The sequence below is a fragment of the Bidens hawaiensis genome, unplaced genomic scaffold (assembly GCF_021521415.1).
Source record: "Bidens hawaiensis isolate Kalapana, Puna unplaced genomic scaffold, B.hawaiensis_p1.1 tig00048965_1, whole genome shotgun sequence".
In the NCBI taxonomy this organism is placed as follows: Eukaryota; Viridiplantae; Streptophyta; class Magnoliopsida; order Asterales; family Asteraceae; genus Bidens; species Bidens hawaiensis.
The window spans coordinates 16,635-24,951 of NW_027498755.1; positions in this window are offsets into that span (position 1 = coordinate 16,635).

Here is an 8,317-nt window from a genome sequence, read left to right on the forward strand (position 1 = left end):
GGATACCATGAACTGTGTAATAATATGTCCATATTGATCCAAACAATGGCAGATGCTAATTGGAAGAGGTTGGATGATTGTTCACAATAGCTTTTCAATGCCACATGTCTTTATGATGTTTGTTATCTTCGATTATTGGTTTGGTAGCTTTCTCGGGTCAAAACCAAACCACCACTAATTGATTTAGTTAACCGTAGAATCCATACGTTTGGACTCAATATACCTTTAGCTAAAGTTAAGGTTAAGATATAAGGTTTAAGTATGATACTTTAATAACTAAACAAAGCAATAATGCCTATATTATGTTAATCCTAACCTCTGATTATTCCATTTTCTGGCCCCACACTAATCTCACACAACCTTTTCAAATTGCATTATTAAAGAGAATATTCTAGTGTCACAGGAAAGTAAAATGAAATCATTTGGTTGTTATAGCTTGTGTAGCAATTGGTTCATCATTCTAACAAATATTTTTCATTTTATCTAAGAGCACTTAAATTGAACTTGTCTTCTTTCTTATATCCAAATTATAAGAAAAGTATTTAGTACTCTGTTACTTTTCATCCTTATATTCGAGTCCTCGTGTCAATGACCGATTCCACATGTTACATAGGAAACTGAAGTAAAACCATATATTTAGTTCTTCACTATTCATCTCATATCCTATAATGTAATGTGGTTGTGAGTAAAAAGAAATGTATTATTTAATTGATTATGATTATATTTGGGACATCAATGTGAAAAATTTATAGAAATAAAACAAATTATATGGATCTATGTGTATTTTAGTTAAATTATATGAATATTGATAGAGATTCCACGATAAATGCTATAAGACTAGTACATATATTTGTTCTTTTATTGCCCCAGTAAAAACATATAAAAAGATCTTGAGTTGCTCTTACTCAAACACACATACGTAGTTGTGAAGTTCTTTCATTCGTGTCTAACTATCTAATACATACCCCAAACGAGTTGATAGTATTTGAGGTGAGTCAACACAACAATACGACGTGGATTTCACTTAAAAATGTCACCGTGTCTGTATTGAAAAGTTTTTACTTTTAGTGAATTAAGATATGATGGTTGAGAGCTTAGAAAGATAATTTGTATGGGGAGGAAACCTAAGGGACCCATGCTGACTCATATCCACATGTTAGATTGTTTCTATGTTTGGTACTTGATCTGGAGCCTTTTTAATCCAAATAAAGCTATCTTGCCCTCATAGACTAAGTTAAAGAATTTGTTATGTAGATCCAAATGCAATTCCATGTGCATAATAATCATCCCGACGTAACAAAGTTAAAATCCCAAGTTGGGAAAACTCATCTATCACCACAATATATTTGGTGTCTAGATTCAATCAAGTTGGTCCCATCAATTAAAAAGGAGAAAAAAAGATGATAGGTTAGGTAACCACAAATTATAAACGCAAAAAGAAATATTGAATAATATATATAGCATGTGATACCAAGTTTCGAGCTAGCAGATCTTTACACGTAATCATTTATTCCTTTTCTTATCCTCCCAAAATTAAAGTTATTAGCTTTTGCCCGACTAATCTTTTCCTTCCATACATCAACAGTCGTTTTCACAATATTGCGGATGTTGTTCAGGTAGTTTCATGATCACACCACTGACTCTATCATAAATCGTTCAAAAGATTACTTTTTTAAAGGTGGCGAGATGGATGAGTCATGTCATGTGGGTTGAAAACCAAGTGCATGTGGAAACCGGTCACATGGGCTGGCATTGACGACCATAGGGTGCGTGGTCAACTAATCCAAACAATTTTTTTAATCAAGTTTTAATTACAACAAGATGTAATGTCTACATTACTATATCAATATCAACTAATCACAGTCTACAACACAAACTTGAATTAAAAGACGATAATGTATGTCAATGATTACGTACATTGACTAACTATGGCGGATATCACCTTTATCTATTCACATACGAAAACATATAAAAATGTTTATTACCAATTTCAATATATGTTAAATCTTATTATCATTATCAGATCCATCTTGTCACACTCATGATTACTATTCAAGGCTTCAAGCGAAATGAAGTTAAACATATGTTTGATGATCAAATGTTCTAGGCTAGTGTTAATTTATTAATTAATCACTGGTAAAAACTTGTTTGATATCCGTTTTTGATAAATATAATAGTAAGAAAGGAGGAAATGATATACTCAACTTTGTTTTCTTAGGCATATTACTAGTACTGTTAGAGCATTCATAATATGTGTTTAAGCAGTGTCGAATCTAGACCAAAACTTCAGAGGTAACGTTCAAAAAAATTTCTTTTATCATATTTCATAAAATAACCAAAAAATTTCTTATTGTATTTCATACTATGTAAACGATTTTTTTTTACCATATTTCATAAAATAACCAAAAAAATTTCTTACCGTATTTCATACAATAACTGAATTTTTTTCTTATCGTATTTCATACAATATATTTTTTAATTTGATGTTTGACCGATATCATCGTTTTCTTAGATTTTTCATTTAAAAAGATTAGTACTAAGATTTTTTCCATTTCATCTTCCAAATTTTCTAATTTTAGAAGAAACAAAATTTAAACAATAAAACCCCAAATCAACTTCAGTTTACATTTAAACCGTAAATTTCTAATTAATTTTAGTTTAGACATAAAGCCCATTTTCCGAATCTATTCCAATTTCCAATTTACATTATTCAAACATCTAATAAATCATACTAATCATTCAAATATTCAGTCGCTCATAAACAATTCCAAATTAACAATTTATATAAAAAAATTACATTTACAATTTTAAATAAAAGTAGAAGAGCAACTAAATTGAACAAGTAGAAATCGAACCGTAGAAGAGGGATTGAGGGAGCATTGGGCGTCGGCTACTCGGCTGTAGGGTGGAGGTCCAGTGACCAGAGGAGGCAGCTGGGGTCGGGGAAGTGTAGGGTGGAAACAACTAGTGGTGTCCAAAATACCCGAACCCGATTAACCCAAACCGACCCCGAATAAGTTAATTAGGGTCGGGTTAAAAGTATTAATCGGGTTATTCAGGTTGACTCGAATAACCCGAATTGTTAATAGGGTCGGGATTCAGGTTTATTTTTGAAAAATAATCGGGTTTCGTGCTAACCCGAATAACCCGATTAGTGATGATACTTTACTTCAAATACAATAATGAAAATGCGATATAAGCACTAAAAGGTCCATACTAAAAGTTTTATTGAGGAGTTCGTTATTCTTCTGCTTGTTCATGAACAGTTAGACTGAAAGTTCTTTTAAAATAAACGAACAAACACGAACAAATGTTCCAATCGTTCATCTATGTTCCTGAACACTCGTTTATGATCATTCATTTAAGTTTGTTTACGTTCTTTCATGTTCGTTCACACATTAATAGAAAATTAGTAAGTATTATTTGCATTTAGAAATTATATCACCATAATATGTTTATGTTGGTGCATAGATGTCAGTAGTTCATATGTCTAATGTCTGTAATCGAGTCTGTAATATTGTTTATGTATTTGTTTGTTTAAAGCGAAGTTGTTGACAAGTTCGCTTAGGCGAACTTGTTAACCAAGCGAAGTTGTTAACAAGTTCTCCTAGGCGAACTTGTTGAACAAGCGAAGTTAAGGACAACTTCGCCTGAGGCGAAGTTGTCGTGTATTTATATAGATTACGGATTACAGTTTACGTAGAGTTGTTAGTTCGAGTTACGTGTAATTCAGTGAGTCAAGTGACGTGAGGTCGAGAGTCTGTAAGTATCACGTGTTGAGTTATTAATATAACGTGTGTTTGTTCGTATCGTATTCGTGTGTTTGTGTTCTACGTCCGTAACGATCTACACAGGGATTCCGCACCTGTGTATATCGGGATATCTCGTGTGATCCGTCCAGGGAACCTACAATTGGTATCAGAGCTTTTGCTCGATTGTGTGGTTCGGGATATTCACGCGGGTGTAGATTTGTCCCGTTTCGACTATTCACGGGACGAGTTTTTGGTGTTTTTGCTCATTCTAGCCTCCTACCAGTGTGTTCAAGCCTTTAAACCGTCAAAAAATGTGAACTTTGTAGAAGAGTTGAAGCACAATCTGCTGAGTGTGTCGCAGATTTGTGATAAGGAGTACACTGTTCATTTCACGAAGAATGAGGCGATCGTGTTGAAGCCTGGTTATCAGATACCAGATGAGTGGATAGTGATGAAAGCTCCACGTGATACAAATACTTATGTTATGGATATGAGGTCTACTGAAATGGCCACGGCAGAATCATGTTTAATGACGAAAGCAAGCGAATCGGAATCCGAACTGTGGCACAGGAGGATGGGGCACATTCATCTTCGGAAGATGAACCACATTGTCAGGAATGGACTTGTGATGGGCGTTCCCTTGAAAAGTTTTAACTTTGAAGACAAATGTATAGCATGCAAGAAGGGAAAGCAACACAAGAAATCCCATCTCACCAAGAAGGTCAACTCTATTGCCAGTACTCTAGAACTGCTTCACATGGATCTCTTCGGTCCCGTGAATACAAAAAGTCTAGGAGGTACTTCTTACTGCTTGGTGATCACTGATGACTACTCGCGATAGTCGTGGGTATATTTTCTGAAATCGAAAGATGAGACGGCTCAAATGGCGAAGAATTTGATTACCAAAGTTGAGAACGTCGTGGGTAAAAAGTTAAGTTCATCAGGAGTGACAATGGAACGGAGTTTAAGAATTTTGAGATGGAGATCTTCTGTCTTCAGAAAGGAATTGAACACCAATACAGCGCTCCGTATACTCCGCAACATAATGGAGTGGCTGAAAGGAAGAATCGAACTTTAATTGAAGGAGCCAGAACTATGCTGGCAGATTCGAAGCTTCCTGTGATGTTCTGGGCTGAAGCAGTTGCTACAGCCTGCTATGTTCTGAATAGAGTGTTAACTGTTAAGAGACTTGGTAAAACATGTTACGAGCTTATGCATGGAAGGAAGCCCAACTTGAGTGGTCTTGAACCATTCGGGTCCCCTTGTTCGATCTTGAAGACAAACTCTAAATTTGGCGAAGTAGCCGATGAAGGAATCTTAGTCGGTTATGTTGTTGGTACTCCCAACAGACGTGTCTTCAATACTTCGACCTGCAAGGTGGAGGTGGTGTGTAACACCGACATTACAAGTTACCAACCGCCAAAACCAAGCAATGGACCTGCTGAGCTTTTCGACTATGTTAAGCTTTTTAAGTCTTTTAACATACCGGAATTGGAAATCTCTGAAGAAGAAGAAAGAGCTGCGACGAAGATGATACTTGATGAGGAAGAAAATCTATTGCAAAGACAGCTTATTGATAAATGTCAACCTTCCTCATCAAACACTATCGGTACCCCTGCTGCCTCTGCTGAAGAAGAATTTATCAATCCTTTTCACTCTCAGCATGAAACAACCATTGATGAGATCTCTTCTAATTTGGAAGATAATTTGCATGTCGGTTCTGTTCCGACCACGAGAATTCATAAAGATCACCCTTTGGATAATGTGATTGGTGATGTGTCCTCAGGTGTGCAAACGAGAAGTAGCTTGAATGAACACACCTGTGTTTATACAAGCATTAAGGAGACAGGAATAATCAATAAATGCATGTATACCTGCTTTATAAGCCAGATTGAACCGAAGAATTATCAAATGGCTTTAAAGGACAGCTCGTGGGTCGAAGCCATGCAAGAAGAGTTGGCTCAATTCGAGAAGATGGAAGTTTGGACTTTGGTTGAAAAACCAAAGAATGTGCATGCAATAGGCACAAAATGGGTGTTTAAGTGCAAGAGAGATGATAAGGGGATTATTATAAGAAACAAGGCGAGGCTAGTCGTTAAAGGTTTTAATCAACAAGAGGGGATTGATTATAACGAAGTGTTCGCTCCTGTCGCTAGGTTGGAAGCCATAAGATTGTTTTTAGCGTTTGCTGCTTATGAAAAGATGAAGGTGTTTCAGCTAGATGTGAAGAGTGCGTTTTTGAATGGGAAAGTTGATGAGGTTGTGTATGTTGAGCAACCTCCGGGTTTTCCTGACCCAGACTATCCAGATCATGTGTATAGGTTGAGCAAGGCGTTGTATGGATTACATCAGGCACCTCGTGCCTGGTATTCAACTTTATCGGATTACTTGCTCGAGAATGGTTTTGAAAGAGGGAAAATTGATGGCACGTTGTTCTTCAAAAGAGATGGAAGCGACTTCCTGCTGGTACAAGTCTACGTGGATGACATTATATTTGCCGCGTCAAAAGTCTCCATGTGTCAGGAGTTTGAAGTCGTCATGAAGAAAAGGTTTGAAATGAGTGCTATGGGTGAACTAACTTTCTTTCTAGGATTGCAGGTTGATCAGAAGAAGGACGGGATGTTCATTCATCAGACGAAGTATGTTCATGATGTGCTCAAGCGCTTCAAGATGGAGGACAGTTCTCCATATGATACTCCAATATGCGTCAATCACAAATTGGGTGCTGAAGTAGACGGTGATGCAGATGTGGACCCAACTCAATATCGGGCAATAATAGGTTCTTTAATGTACTTAACTGCATCTAGGCCTGATATAATGTTTGCTGTTTGTCTTTGTGCACGTTTTCAGGCAAATCCAAAAGAATCTCATTTGAAAGGTGCAAAGAGGATACTGCGGTATCTCAAGGGCAAGCCGAAGCTGGGGTTGTGGTACCCGAGAGGAGGAGACTTGGAGCTGGTCGCTTACACAGATTCTGATTATGGAGGGTGCAATCAGAGTCGGAAGTCAACAACTGGAGGATGTCAGTTTCTTGGTGGCAGATTGGTGTCGTGGCAGTGCAAGAAGCAGACTTCAGTCGCAATTTCAACCTGTGAGGCAGAATACATGGCAGCATCCAACTGCTGCTCTCAGGTTCTTTGGATTCAACAACAGTTGCGCGACTATGGTCTGAATTTCTTACTTACTCCTATTTGCATTGATAACACAGCTGCTATCTCAGTAACTAACAATCCCGTGAAACATAGTAAAACTAAACACATTGACATACGTCATCATTTCATACGGGATTGTGCTGAGAAGAAACTGATAATGCTTGAAAAGGTGGATACGCTTGATAATTTCGCTGATTTTTATACTAAAGCGTTTGACAAATCCAGATTTCAAAACCTTATTGAACTGAATGGGATGATCAATCCCGAGTAACCATGCTTTTCTTGTGATATTTAAAAAAAAAAAAAAAAACGTCACTAATCGCTTAAAAATATGTCGGTTACATCAGTTTGAAGGACTTGTCTTCGGATATGTGTTGGTCCTCATTTTCTACTTGTAGATTTTGAGGATAGCCATTAACCAGATTACTGATAGTGACCGGGGCGGTTTATGATGAGTTTGTCATTCTTTCGCTTAAAATTAGTCGATCATACTTAGTTAGAAGGACACATACTAGTATGTGGTCGGTCCAGCTGATCCATTGGATCTTCGGGATAGCCGTTTACCTGAAGACTTTGTTTTGGTCGGGGCGATTAATGTTAAAATTTTGAAAGAAATTGGGAAATGAAATTATTTTTCAAGTCTGTTACTTCGTAAGAAGTTAGTTAGCTATGTTTCACAGAAAATTGATCCAACCTTGGAAAATGATAGATATACTAATTCTGTGTGCTTAACTAGTGAAGTTATTAGGCTTAAAAGGCTTTAGGACAATCATTGTATGTCATGGTAACTTTTTATGGTGCGTAAAAGTAGACGTGATACAAACTAAATCTACTTGATTTTACGTGGAAACTCCTTAAGAGTTTTGCATGTCTTCATATATATCTTTCCGAATGATAGGCAGAAAAGCGATTACCCAGTCATACACGAGCCCATGTGTGTTCTGATTCCCGTGAAGATAGCGTCTCAAGATACTGCAGTGATCCAGATTCGGGACTTGCAGTTAATTTCTACTTTGAAGTCTATGTTTATTAAAAAAAAAAATATTTGGAGTTATTGAAACATTATTAGAGATGACAAAATATCAAGACTTCTCAATCTTAGAGCAAGAAGAAGAACGGGAACCAGAAGAAGACTACTTACAACTTAATCAGACACTATGGGTCGAGGTCAATTCGGGGTGACTTGGGGAAAGCCAAATACGCTTTGAGGATAGATAGGAGGCATCAATATTTCTGAGTTGTTGCCCACTTAAATTTTGAGGCTTAATTGAATATAACTCGTATCACAGAAACGATGAAAACCATCTTAAGTTATTTACCTGCTTACAACCTGTCTCTTTATGTCATAATACAGCTAAACACGGATCTATGTGACAGTCACGAAATTAGTATGATTCCTGTTCGGATCTTTTC